General features: G+C 42.8%; 1 non-coding gene across 1 annotated transcript; it reads right to left on the bottom strand.

The window, feature by feature from the left end:
- Positions 1-11,544: 11,544 nt before the first annotated feature.
- On the bottom strand, positions 11,545-11,651 carry LOC112086321. The gene has a single exon (XR_002899443.1). It is a non-coding gene; the product is annotated as a small nucleolar RNA R71 (small nucleolar RNA).
- Positions 11,652-14,401: the final 2,750 nt, after the last annotated feature.

Here is a 14,401-nt window from a genome sequence, read left to right as displayed (position 1 = left end):
GTTTGAGCATTTATTCGGTGCATGACACGGCCATAAGGCACGGAACACAGGTGGCCGTGGCAAAAAGGAAATAAGGAGAAGATCTGGTTCGGCCTTTGCCACGGTGGGGTTTGACACGAGAAGATGTGGCCGTGGCAAAATGAGAATGAAATGTCCGGTGTTCGGGGTTTGACACGATGAGGTCACCACGGGAGAACACCTGACCGTGGCAAGAGAAAGAAGAAGATGTCCATCACTCGGGGTTTGCCACGGTCTGAAGGCACGGCCACACCAAGACCGCGGCAAAGAAGAGACACAAACATGTTCTTGACACGGTCACGTGACACGATCAACCAGGCGCGACCAAAATTTGAATTTCAGTTGACCGTACGGACGTTGACCGGTCAGCACACGCGCCAAGCCAGCTGTTCCCCACCTCTCCTTCTTCTTCATCGAGAGTTTGCTCCTTTCTCTCCATTCTTGAGCTTTAAACTTTCATATCTCCCTCGTTCCTGCATCAAATTGAGAAATTCCACCTGCATTGAACTCGTAATCCTGTCTAGTTTCTTGCTGCACATTCGTTTTTCACTCGAAACTTGAAGATTCCAAGGTATTTAGTCTGTTAAAACTCACCTTTTCCATGCTTTAGTGTACTGTTCATGAAAAGAAAAACAAATGGAATCGATTTTAATGAGCTTCTTGATACCTTGGAATCATTTTGTGAGTATTGTGCAAGTAGAATGGATAGGAATTTCACGGATCTTGCTTGAGAATAACCTGTTCTTGGAATTTTTGAGAAATTTTTCTTGAAATTCATCAAGTGAATCGATTTTTTAAAAAAATTGTGTTTCAAGCTGAACTCTTTGTGTGCATTGCTTCTTGCTATTGCTTTGAGTTTACTGAGTTTTAAATCAGCTTAAACTACATTCTTTTCAAGAGAAATCGATTTGTTACCACACATGAACTTGGTGAATTTTGGAAAACTTTTGTTGTTCTCTTGCTTTGGTGCTTACAGCTGTTTGAGAAAATGCAGATGGGAGGAACAAAAAGAACAGCAGCCATGGATAAATCCAAAAAAGAGAAAGCTGGAGCTTCAGAGGATCAGATTTTGCCTTTTGGGCATAAGGTTTTCAAGAAACAGAAAAGGCAAAGAAAGCCAAAGGATCCAGCTGAGAAGAAAACAAAGAAGGTTGCTGCACCAAAGAAAACAAAAGCCTCTACTTCAAAAACTTCTGGTAAAGAGCTGGCATTGGTTGAGGTCGTTCACAGGGCAGGAAAAGAGGTGGCTGTGGCTGAGGATGAAGAAGGAACAGAGAGTGATCCTGAAACAGCATTGAAGCGGGTTAAGAAAGCAAAGACAAGTTCTGAGGACAGAGAACCAACTTTTGATGACTACTTTGCTATGTTCAGGGGTGTTAAAGTGTTGCAAACCAAGTTCCCTGATATGGAGCTGCTGAGGAAGATGGGAATTCTTGAAGAGGTTCAGCTCATTTTCAACAACATGGGGTTTGGTGGATTCTTTGAGATGAGAGATGTGGCTCATGATGGTGTTACACAAGAGTTTCTTGCATCCCTTCAAGTTTGTGGATATGGCCCAAGAGATGCAAGAATCAATGAGGGCAATGGTCTTGGGCACATAGAGTTCACAATAGATGGTACCCAACACCATGTAAGCTTCAGGGAACTAGATGAGATCTTTGCTTTTCCAAGACCTGCACAAGAACAGACAGTGAAGTTTACATACCCTGATCACATGATCACTGACTTGTGGGATACAATCGCTTTTGGGAGTTTCAGAGGAGGAAGATGCAAGAGTTCATGGATAAGAAACCCAGCAATCCGCTATGCTCACAAGGTGCTTTGCCAAATGTTCTTTACCAAGCACAATGATGGAGTGGTGCATCTAGCTGACATGGAGCTACTGGGTATGGGTCTTCATCCTCTCATCAGTCACTTGAAGAGCAAGAGAGAGTTTCACCTCCCACATTACATCCCATCTAGTGGTGCATTCTTGGCACGCCAAATGCTGATTTACAAGGACATTGCTTGGAGTGAGGGTAAAAGAAACAAGCTCACTAAGCTGCACAATGGATGGCTAGTGACAAAGATTCTGAAAGCAAGAGGTTTTGTCTTTGATGATGTTGAGGTCAGGCCTGAGTTGATTGATGAAGCTACCCTCACCAAGGTTGGGTTTTTAAAAGAAAGCAATGGTGAAAACTTCTTGTACACCTTCCAGCGTTTGCAAGATGAAAAGGTTCATGTTCTGTTGCCACACCCAGCCATCACCACTCTCACAGAAAGGCACAATGTCTCCTTTATTGTCCTAAAAGATCAGCTCTACAACCCAGCCATTCATCCTCCAATTCCCAAATGCAAGAGAACCGCTAGTTCTAAGGGTAAAGAGCCAGTTGAAGAGGAAAACACAACTAGGACCGCTGGTTGTGAGAATGAGGAGCCAAGAGATTTTGAAAGAAGGATGGGAGCAGGGAGGTATCACTTTGATTCTTACTTTTGGGGTGAACCTGATTATCACACAAGGAAGCTGTATTCCAGAGTTAACACCCTTCAGAAATGGTGCAAATGACATGACAAAACGATCAACAAGCTAGTTGATTGTGTTAGGCAGCTTAAGAAGAAGGTTAAGAAGCTCACAGCTCCAGCCACCTCACCCAAACGAGATACAAGAGAAGAGGTGGGAGAAAGCTCTGCTGCTAATGACCTTGTGCTACCACCAGGAAAAGAAGATTGGGTGAACCCGGCCACAGCGTTCCAACCAGACTCACCTGAGAGCAGCCCACCTAGATACTCAAATCCATCATGTTCCACCTCCAACCCATCCCACTACTTGGGATCAGACCTCAGCGATTGAGGTAAACACTCAAAACCTTGTAAATAGCATGTAGATTTTCTTTTCTTTTGCATTTTACTTGTTTACTTTGTTTTAACTCCTTTCTCATGCTTCTATAACACAAGGGACTGTGTTATTTAAGTGTGGGGGAGGATTTTCATCCTTTACTAATCATGTTTTCTTTTTTCTTAGTTTGCACTTTGAGTCTTGAGTCACATTCTAGTTGCATATACATGTAGTCTCATCTAAGTGCATATAAAAACCAAAAAAATGGAAAAATCTGAAAAAAAAAATTTACACAAAAAATGATCATGTAGTTGCATTCTCATTTTTAGGATTGAGTCTAGATTGCATATGCATGTAGGTTGCATCTTGCAGGGAGTAATGATAGGTTTCCTAGAGTGTACATCACTTTGAGAACTTGAACTAAATATGCTTGTGAATCTTTTTCTGTGCTTGCAAAGTCTGAAATGATCTGAATCTGAGAAGCAAGTTTGAATTGAACTCAACTCTAATTAAGTGAAAACCATGAACTTGACTTGAAATTATCATTTGGTGCATTGTTTGAACAAGCTTGTGGATACCAATATACATATTTGAGCTAGAATCCTGTTTTTACCATCCTCTTCCTTAGCTCAAATAGCTGAATCTGCATAATAGATTAGTTTTCCTCACCCTGAACCCATCCTTCTTTCAAGCCAATTGTTTGTGTGTGATTGAGAGGCCACCTTGGACCAAACTTAGCAGAAAGTGTTAGGTTTAGGGCGACAAGGGCAAGTCTCATTGAGTGCTAAGTTCCATCATCAAGGAGATGAGAGATTTGGCAAGAACTAAGTGTGGGGGAATACATGTTGGTGAGTGGAAAAAGGAGAGATGAGTGGAAATGAAAGGACAATGGTGAGAACTAGGGGAATGGAAAAGAAAAGAAATCAGTCTTGGAGTTTTGAGTCAAAGAAAGTGAGCTCTAGTGTTTTGAAAAGAAAGAGTCTAGCCTCTAAGTGAAAAGAAAAGAAGCCAAAGAGCTCAAATGTTTTAAAAAAGAAAGAAAAAAAAAGGTTAGAGGTTACAAAAGAAAGTGAAAAAGAGCTATTGGAAGTTTGAACTCCAAGACTTGTGTATGAAAAAGAAAAGAGAGTCCCCTAGTGAGAGAAGAATGAGTGTGAAAAGTGAGCAAGTGAGGAAACTTTGAGTAGAGTGTGGGGTGGGATGAGTCTTTGCCCTTGTATGCATAGGTTGCCTTTTACCTTTAGCATTCTGCCAAAGTTTGGTCATTCATAGAGAGATCCTTTTGCTGCATTGAACCCACTCAGGCATTAATGAGATCATTTTAGTCTCATAACCTCACCCTAGCCAAACTATGTTTGTTTAAACAATGCATCATTTGATCCACTTGGTAAAAAGCTTAATGAATGTGAAAGAGTTGAGAGAGAGAATAACTTGTGGAGATTCCTTGTTGAGTTGATATATATCTGAGTATGGCTTTGCATTGCATAATTGAACATGAACTAGAATTCTCATTGTGATCACTTCTCTCAAAAAGGAAATGTGAACTCCCATGCATTCAACCTCTTTCTCTCATTTGTTCTTGTTTGCTTGAGGACAAGCAAAGGACAAGTGTGGGGGAGTTGATATGTTCATAATTTGCATCATTTAGGTTGCATAATTCATTCTAAATCATGTTTTATTCCATGCATTTTAGGTCCTTAGGGTTTATTTTAGAACATAGGAGATGCATTAGGTCCCAATCAGTCTTTGCATGTTTTGAGTGTTTATCAGGTGCATTTGGAGCTGAAAAGATGAATCCAGGAGGTGGAATGGTGATCAAAGCTTGAAAAGTGGCAAAAATTGGGTCTTTGGAGGTTATCGGCCATTCTCGCTGACCACGAAGGTTTTATCGGCCATTTCCACGTACCGCGGGCAAACCTTATCGGCCAAAACGTGTACCGGCTATTGAATCTCTCGGCCAAAATCTCCGGGTGCAGACACGTTTCCGAAATCGCCTGTCCGGGGAACCTTCCGGTCCGATTCAGATGTCGGGTGCTTCATAGAAGTTGGAGAGGATTGGATCACGGTTTCATATCAAGTGGAATTCGGACGTGGGAGCAGAGAGTTAAGCTCGTCGGAAGAAACCCTTGTCTCGCTGATGTTTTGAACCAAGCCAATAAGCTCTGAAGAATGCGAAGGACGGTGCACTTCCAGGCCGATTCAGCTTCCGGGGCCTTCATTAGAATCAGAGAAATTTGAGTCCTCTTTCCAGAACATCCAAGATCATCCAGTTAGGAGCTATGAGCAGGAAGATACGGTCTCCGGAATGGACATATGTATAGACGGCCCTCTCTGATCGTGTAAATGCATTGCAACGATGAGCCCTCCAGGAAGCCTTCCACTTCCCAAGCACCGAAGCTTCCTTCACCAAAGTTGGAGATAAATGATTCCTCTGTCTTCTGCAACCGGAATCACTCAATTCGGACAAGTCTCCAGGAAGTTACACTCCCCGTAATGCGAGGTGGTCCAGACGGCCCAGAATGACTAAGTTAAACATGCCGTGATGGAATGCCACGGTCCACACTTGGCCGTGGCAACTTTTGCACACCCTCGGCGAATGACACGATCCTCATGCCACAGTCTACACTTGACCGTGGCAAACGAACACTTGGCTGGGAGGAACTTTGCAAGCATTCGGCATTTGACACGGCCTGAATGCCACGGTCTAGGACTTGACCGTGGCAACTTCTGCAAACCTTCGGCGATTGGCACGAGCTTCATGACTCGGTGTACATTTGACCGTGGCAAACAGAAGATGGCTGGGGGCAACTTTTACATGCATTCGGGTTTTGACACGGTTTGAATGCCACGGTCTGGAGCTTGACCGTGGCAATCAAATACTCGGCTGGGAAGGATTTTACATGCATGCGGTTTTTGACACGGTCTGAATGCCACGGTCTGGGGCTTGACCGTGGCAACTTTTGCACATCTTCGGCGTTTGACACGGTGACTTGCCACGGGATTCGGACGAGGTTTGATCAGACCGTGGCATCAAAAGGCGACCAAGAACACAAGACAAAGCTTTTACACGGTTAGGTTGCCACGGTCACACCAAGAACACATCAGACCGTGGCAAACCCATCTTCACCCATCAAGGCCGGGTCAGTACCCGGTTTGTTCCTGGTTGACCCGGTTCGCCCAAGACTCCTATATATTGTTTTTAGACCTAATTTGGAGGATCCTTTGATATACTTTTAGTTTCTTTTCCCCTTTTGTGAAAGAGAACTTGTTACACTTGATTTGAGAGCTTAATATCGATTTGAAGTTTCTTTTCATCTTGTTCCATCATTTCTTATCATCAAAACACACTTCTAATCATGATTAACAACACATCTTGCAAAGGATCTAGTGTGTTGATCATGATTAGTGAGTAATCCCATATTAAGGTCTTAGATATGTAGATTAGGGTGCTTAAGTGGTAGATTAGTGAGCTTAGGGGTTAGATCATGCATATTCCATTCTCTACAACTTGTTCTCTATGCTAGATCCATACAAATCATATGTGGTCTAGATTCTGGGCATTTCATGCACCAAAAGTGTTTGATGAAATGCCTGAACCAAAGTTGTTAGAGGTTTAAGTGTTATTCATCATGGGAATGATTGTTTATATGCTTAAATGACAGATTAACTGATTCTTAATGCTTGTTAACTCATGTTTCACTGATGATGATTGGGTTAGAAACTGTTTTAGCATAGAAGTTAATGCCTTCATGAGAGGATTAACTTAATTAAAGATGTTTATGTTGAATGGCTTGCTTGATCATATGATTCATTAGCTCATTAGTTTATCACTGAAGGCACCCTAATCCACTATCATGTCTAAGACCTTTCTCATCATCATACATACATTCTCATCATTTGTAATTGCTTAGTTCTTGTTTAGTCATTGTCATTAGTCTTTGAACCTGTTTAAGTTTGTAGTTGTCTCTAGATTAATCAAAACCCACTCTTGTTTGCTTGAATTAAGAACTTGATCATATGGTTTAGTGTCTAACACCACATCTGGATTGATAAACCTCTTTGTGCTACTTTGACAAGGGGATTGATAGCCCTGAGACCCTAAAAAGTCTTGTCTATCAGCTTGGGAAGTGGAAGGTTTCCTGGAGGGCTCATCTTCGCATTGCATTGACACGATCAGAAAGAGGCTTCTAAACATGTGTCCATTCCGGAAACGTTATCTTCTTGCTCATAGCTCCGAATTGAATGATCTCAGACGTTCTGTAAAGAGGACTCAAATGTCTCCGATTCTGATGAAGGCCCTGTAAATTGAATCGGTCTGGAAGTGCACTGTCCTTCGCATTCTTTGGAGCTTATCAGGTCGGTCCAAAACGCCAGCGAGACAGGAGTTCCTTCCGACGAGCTTAACTCTCTGCTCACGCCTCCAAATCCTATGATTCTACCTGCTCTGGAACCATGATCCAATCTTCTCCAACTTTGATGAAGCACCCGACAGCTGAATCGGACCGGAAGGTTCTTCGGACAGGCGATTTCGGAAATGTGTCTGCACCCAGAAATTTTGGCGAGAAACTTAACCAGCCGGTACGTGTTTTTGCCGAGGAATCCACTCGCGGTACATGCGAATTGCCGAGAAAAACCTTCCTGCGGTACGTGCAAATGGCCGAGACCCTCCAAAAACCCATTTTCACCATCTTTCAAACCCTGATCGCCATTCCTCTTCCTGGATCCACCTTTTCAACTCCACATAGCTCCAAATGCACCTGATAAACACTCCAAACATGCAAAGACTCATTGGGACCTAATGCAACTCCTAAGTCCTAAAACAACCCCTAAAGACCTAAAATGCATGAAATAAGATATGATTTGGAATGAAATATACAACCAAAATGATGCAAATTATGAACATATCAACCGAGGGAAATCAAACAGGCCATGCTTGCTAAGCAGCCTTTTATTTTGCCCATGTTCAAATCAGCTTTGGCGAGCACCCCTAAACTTGAGTCGTAGCTGCCGAGCAATGTCTCTTCGGTTTTTCAGGAATATGCCGACGTTTTTCCCAAAGACCATCCAGGAGGTCTACCACCAATCCGAGGCATAGAACACCAGATAGACCTCGTGCCTGGAGCGTCCCGTCAAAATTGTCCTGCTTACTGAACCAACCCGGTTGAAACCAAGGAGCTACAGCGCCAGGTCAATGAGCTAATGGAAAAGGGTTACATTAGAGAGAGCATGAGCCCATGCGTTGTGCCTGTAGGGGAGTTGATATATTCATAAATTGCATCATTTAATGTACATATTCTAGTCCAAATCATGTCTCATTTGCATGCATTTTAGGTCTTTAGGCATTGTTTTAGGACTTAGGAGATTGCATTAGGTCCAAGAGAGTTTTGCATGTTTTGGAGTGCTAAACAGGTGCTTTTGGAGTTTATTTGGAGTGGAGGATGTGATTCAGATGAAGAAATGGAGTTGAACTTATCAAAAATGGTGAAAAGGACCAATTTTGGGTTTCTCGGCAAAATGATGTACTGATGGCCGAAGATTCTCGGCCAAAATCCTTCCCGCGGGTAGCTCTCTCGGCCAAAAACACGTACTGCGGTCAAGTCTCTCGGCCAAAAATCCCAGGTGCAGATACATTTCCGAAATCGCGTCACCGGAAGCTCTTGCCAGCCGATTCAGCTTACAAGGTCTTCAACAAAGTTAGAGATAATTGAGTCAAGAACCTAGGAAAGGTTGAATCAGGGCATTTGGAGCACCGAGCTGAAAGATACGGTCATCGGAAGACAGACCTCTCTCGCATCCATTCCGGAGCAATCCGATACTCCTGAATGATCGCCTGTCTGGGGAACCTTCCGGTCCGATTCAGTTGTCGGGTGCTTCATCAAATTTGGAGAAGATTGGATAATTTTTCCAGACCAGGTAGAATCATAGGATTTGGAGGCGTGAGTAGAGAGTTAAGCTCACCGGAAGGCACGCCTGTCTCGCTACCGTTTTGGACCGACCCGATGAGCTCCGAAGATTGCGAAGGACGATGCACTTCCAGACCGATTCAGTCTACAGGTCCGTCATCAAGATTTTAGATATTTGAGTCCTCTTTCCAGAACGTTTGATATCATTCTATTTGGAGCTATGATCAAGAAGATAACGTTTCCGGAATGGACACATGTTTAGAAGCCTCTTTCTGACCGTGTCAATGTACTGAAAATATGAGCCCTCCGGGGAACCTCCCACTTCCCAAGTGGTGAGGGTTTCTTCGCCAACGTTTGAGATATTTGAGTTGTTTTTCCAATGCAGTTGAAATCATGCCATTTGGAGCCATATCCTGGACGTTACTCTCCCCTCAATGCAAAGTGGTCCGAGAAGGCTTAGGTTGTGCGATACGGTACTGTGACTTGATTAACTCGCACCCATGAATGTTCAACGCTCTGGAAACAAGATGAGACTTTAGAGATGAGTGTAAGGAGACTCTGAGAAAGGTAGAGACTTCCAGAATAAAATTTTAGTAAGTCCACAATGCTGTGCAAGATAGACCTGCGAGTTCGACATGAAGTGGAACCATGTAGCACACGTGTTCGCAAATTACACCGACTTGCGCATGCGACTTGGGCAAGGAAGTGACCAACTCGCACACATATTATCTCCATAATGCGTCCTGGTTGTGCGAGTTGAAGAGAAGGAAGCCTGAGCAGCACAAACATTCGCTGCCTCTATAGCTGTGCGACTTGGGCCTGCGACTTGGGAAGCACCTGACCATGTCGCACACCAGACACCAGACCCAACTGAGCCGGGTCAGTACCCAGTTTGTCCTGGGCTGACCCGGTCCATTAGCACTTAGTATATATAGCTTTTTGGAGAAAACCCTAAACATCTTATCTTCTACTTAGTTTTCTCTCTAGTTTTCTTTCCTTTTTAGTGTAAAAACGTTTTTGATTAAGAGATATCTGAAGGGATTTGATCATTCCAAAGCTGTTTCTTATCATCTCGTCAACTCATTTCTGCTTCTAATCATGATTAACATCATCTCTTGCAAAAGATTAGATGTGTTCTTCATGATTAGTGAGTAGTCATCTTTTAAGCTTCTAGGTGTGTAGATTAGGGTGCTTAGATATAGATTAATGATTGTTTAAGCTTAGATTCTCTTCTCCTTTCTTTAGTTAGCTGATCCTACTGCTAGATCCTTGCACATCACTTGGGTCTAGAATCTGGGTTTTTCATGCACCAAAAGTATTTGATGAAATGCCTGAACGAAAGCTAACTAAGGGTTTATGCATTAATGCCATGATGATGTTTGTTAATTGCATAAATGACATATTAGAGTTGATTCTTAATGCTTACTAGTTCATATTTCACAAATGGGAATTTGGTTTGAAAATGGATTAGTATAGAGATTAATACCTTCATGAGAGGATTAATCTAGCTTTAAACTCTAAGTTGATTGGATTAGAGATCATGTGATTGCTTGTTATGTCTTTCTGTGTAAGATTCAGTCTTCTTGGTTGAGAGATTGTTTGGTCACTTATTAGGCTTGATGCATTATGCTTGTTGATTGCTTGATTATATCTAATGGTCGTTAGAGTTGATTAAGTGATTTGCAAAGGGATTATTGTCATGGGAATGAATTAATCTGCTTTTGAAGTCTAGACTAAATAGTAACTTGCATTGCATTATTGTTCTTAGCATCATGAATTGATATCTACAGCACCCTAATCAATGATCACATCTTTTATCATTTGCTTAATCATCATCACTTTGTTTTGTTTGCTTGCTTTGTTTAGTTCATTAATCATAGCTTGCTTGTTCCTTGTTTATATTTTCACTTGTTACTTGTCACCAAATCTTTCTTGTTTCACTTGACTTAAGAACTTGTCTTATAAACTAGTGCCTAACTACCACACATATGGATTGACACCCCTTATACTACTTTGACAAGGGGATTGATAACCCATCTAAGACCTGAAAAATTTTAGTTATCAATTGTCGTCGTTGCCATATTGTGTGGGGATTGTTAGCATTAGTTTCTGATATAGTTTTTTAGATCAAGTTTATTTTGTTTTACTGATTACCTTTCAAGCTCTGTCTTTGTTTTCAGGTTTATGATCACAAGAAGCCAAGCCAGAAGACAAAGAGAAAGAGCTGTTCACTTGGAGAGGTAAGAAATGAATCAGCAAGTTGGGAATGAGCATCAGGCTCAAGAAGCTGATCACGGTCAAAGAGCTGGTAATGGGATTGGAATTCAAGCTCAACAGGCTCAGGTCCATCAGGGACACGCTCATGGTAACCAGAACCAAGACCTACCTCAAGTTAACCAGCCACAACCCTTACCCAACCCAACCATATGTCATCAGCCTGAACCAGTCTTTGTTGGTGAGAATGACCGAGCTTATGCACACCAGTATGGAGCAGGAATCAGGCCACCTCCAGTCCAAAACAACAGCTTTGAGGTGAAGGCCTCTTTGATCAATATGGTTCAGAATCAGAAGTTCCATGGCTTACCTATGGAGGATCCCTTGGAGCATCTGGATCAGTTTGACAGAGTTTGTGATCTCACTAAGATCAATGGGGTATCTGAAGACAGCTTCAAACTGAGATTGTTCCCATTCAGCCTTGGAGATAAGGCACATCAGTGGGAAAAGAACCTCCCAAGAGGATCCATCCACACATGGGAGCAATGCAAGATTGCCTTTCTATACAAGTTCTTCTCAAGCTCAAGGACTGCAAAGCTAAGGAACCAGATTTCCAGCTTCACTCAACATTCTAATGAGACCTTTGGAGAAGCTTTAGACAGGTTTAGAAGCTACACAAACAAGTGTCCACATCATTGCTTTTCAGAAGCCTCTCTCCTTAGCACTTTGTATAGAGGAGATGTTCCTAAGATCAGGATTCAGTTGGACACAGCATCAAATGGAAATTTCTTGGCAAAATAAATTAATGCAGCTATGGAACTTGTTGAGAACTTAGCCATGAGCCAAGACACCTATGGAGAAGACTTTGATAGAGCCAACATATGTGAGGACTCTAGTACCCAACAAAGGTTGGAAGAGAAGATTAAAGAGCTGCATATCAAGCTTGACAAAGCCCTGGTTGCCACTAAAAAGCCGATACACTATGTAGGTGAGTCTCAAGAGAGGAGTTGCTTTGAGAACATCAATGAAGTGGGCCTTACACAAGAGGAGCTGAACTACATAGGTAATCAGAACAAGTTTCAGGGTTACAACAACTTCAACAAGAACCAGAACTTGTCTTATAGAAGCACCAATGTAGCCAATCCCCAACATAAAGTATACCCTCCCCAACAAGGTCAACAAAGCTTTGCTCCAAAGAATCAGTTCCAAGGTGACTTCCAAGGTCAACAAGCTTTTCAGCAGCCAACAGCTCAGCCACAAGGGAACAACTTCAATAACCAACTCAGCTTCCAACAACAAAGGCCACCACCTCCTGGTTTTTCCCCACCACCTGTTCAACAAAGTCCTGATTTCAATGTTGTTCTCCAACAGCTCTTACTAGGACAACAAAAGATGGTATCTGACCTGGAGACATTGGGCGCTGAACTAAAGGCTATTAAAAAGAACAAGGGCATCTGCACTTCTGAACCACAAGTCTCTCTTCTTGGTAAAGCTGTTCAAAACCAAAAGGATTATTGCAATGCCATCTACTCCAATGATGACCACTCAGCTGCTGTGCAAGAGATTGAAGATCTCCTTTATGGTCAAGTTTCTAGTGAGACTGCACAAACTCATGAGGATGAAGACACCATTATAGATGATTTCATGGGCTTCTTACATGAACTCAATGAGGACATTGAGAGCAAAAGTGTGGGGGCAGCCGGTTCAGTTTTTTCTGTTCAGAAAAGGAATGATTCAGAGTCTCTTGAAACAAAAGAGCTGCCAACTGATCAAGCAATGCCAACAGATAGTGCCTCCACCTCTGAATCAACTCAGACGAAGCCCACCTCCCTCCCAAAGCTAGGGAAGTTCACCATCTCTTGCATTCTTGGCAACTTTAAAGTGGAGAATGCTTTGTGTGACTCAGGGTCAAGTGTTAGCATAATGTCTAAGGACATGATGGAGAAGCTAAAGGTCAAGTCTATAACGTCCTACCCTTCTTCTATCACCTTTGGAGATTCCTACTCCAAGAAACCATAGGGGTTTCTGGAAAACTATCCACTACAGGTTGGTGAATGCATAATTCCCACTGATTTTGTGATCATGAAGATGAAGAAGACCAAAGAACTCTCCCTATTGCTTGGAACTTCATTTCTCAACACCACTGGTGCAATGATTCACTTTGATACTCAAAGAGTGGTGCTTTCAAAGGTGGATAAGGATGTCTTTTACCCTGTTACACCTCCTTTGGCTGAATTTTGTGGATCACTTGTTCAAGAGATAGAACCCCCTAAGGTACTTGAGATGAAGTATGTGGGCACTGCTGGAATTCTAGGTGGATCCCAATCTCTTTCAGCTTTGGAAAAGGAGAGATAACCTCACTCCAATGGTTACAAATATGAGAATGGAGGGCCACTGATCAGAGAAGAAGACAACTTGCTTTCATGGTCTCCTACATTTGATGATCTAAAGATGATGAACACCATGAGTGATAGCTCAGCAACAAAAGACAAGAGCATTGAACCTGACGCTTCTTCTCAAGATTTTACTCTGACTCCTTGGGCTGATGATGATGGATCTCTGAAGTATAAGCTGGATTGCAATGGGAAGCCAGTTCTGTTTGCTGAAGTGAGGGGATGTCTCACAAAAGCCATCTTTGATAAAGACCCAGATGGTATTCAAGAGCTGGTGGACAAAGGTCTCAAGATGGGATCTCGAGGACAAGGGTCTAATGGTTCCAAAAGACAGCAACACAACTCAGCTTTCTTGCTCAGGACCATTGAAGTGCTGAAAAGGATCAGTACTCCACCTCACCCCAACTAAGAACAGGTTTTGCAAAGTCAAACTTAGTGACTTTAAATAAAGTGCTCTTGGGAGACACCCCAAGCTTATCCTTTGTAAATATTCTTTTTAATGCTTTCTTTTGCTGTTTTTAGGATGTTTTGACGTGTCTTGTGGAGTGTGTTCAGGTTACAGATGACCTGGTGTTGGCCTCAAGGAATGGTAGACAAGATGCAAGGAAATGCAAAATTTGGCTAAGTTCACAGTTTGCCACGACCATGAATCACTGCTTGACCCAGGCGTGGCATGAGGCTTTTTCTTGGATGCCAACCTTCGGTGATTGCCATGGGGAGATTGCCACGCCCAGAATTGAACCGTGGCAAGTTAAATTTTGAATAGACCACCATTCGGCTTTTGCCACGGGAGGAATGCCACGGGTAGATTCAAGGCGTGGCAACATGTTTTAAGGCAGCAGAACCTTCGGCTTTTGCCATGGTCTCTTTGCCACGGTCACATCCAAGCCGTGGCAATGTGTTAGAGGAAGAACAAAATAATGCCACGGGCTGTCCAGAGGAGCTTCCAGACCGTGGCAACAGGGGGTGGCAAGAGGAACAATGCACAAAAACAAGCTCCAGCCCTCACTACAAGCACGTTCAGATCAGCGCAAGGAGCAGCATCAAAACTAGGACAC

This window comes from Eutrema salsugineum, unplaced genomic scaffold, assembly GCF_000478725.1.
Source record: "Eutrema salsugineum unplaced genomic scaffold, Eutsalg1_0 scaffold_21, whole genome shotgun sequence".
In the NCBI taxonomy this organism is placed as follows: Eukaryota; Viridiplantae; Streptophyta; class Magnoliopsida; order Brassicales; family Brassicaceae; genus Eutrema; species Eutrema salsugineum.
Note: the sequence above shows the minus strand (reverse complement) of the source record. Positions and strands in the feature narration are given on the sequence as shown.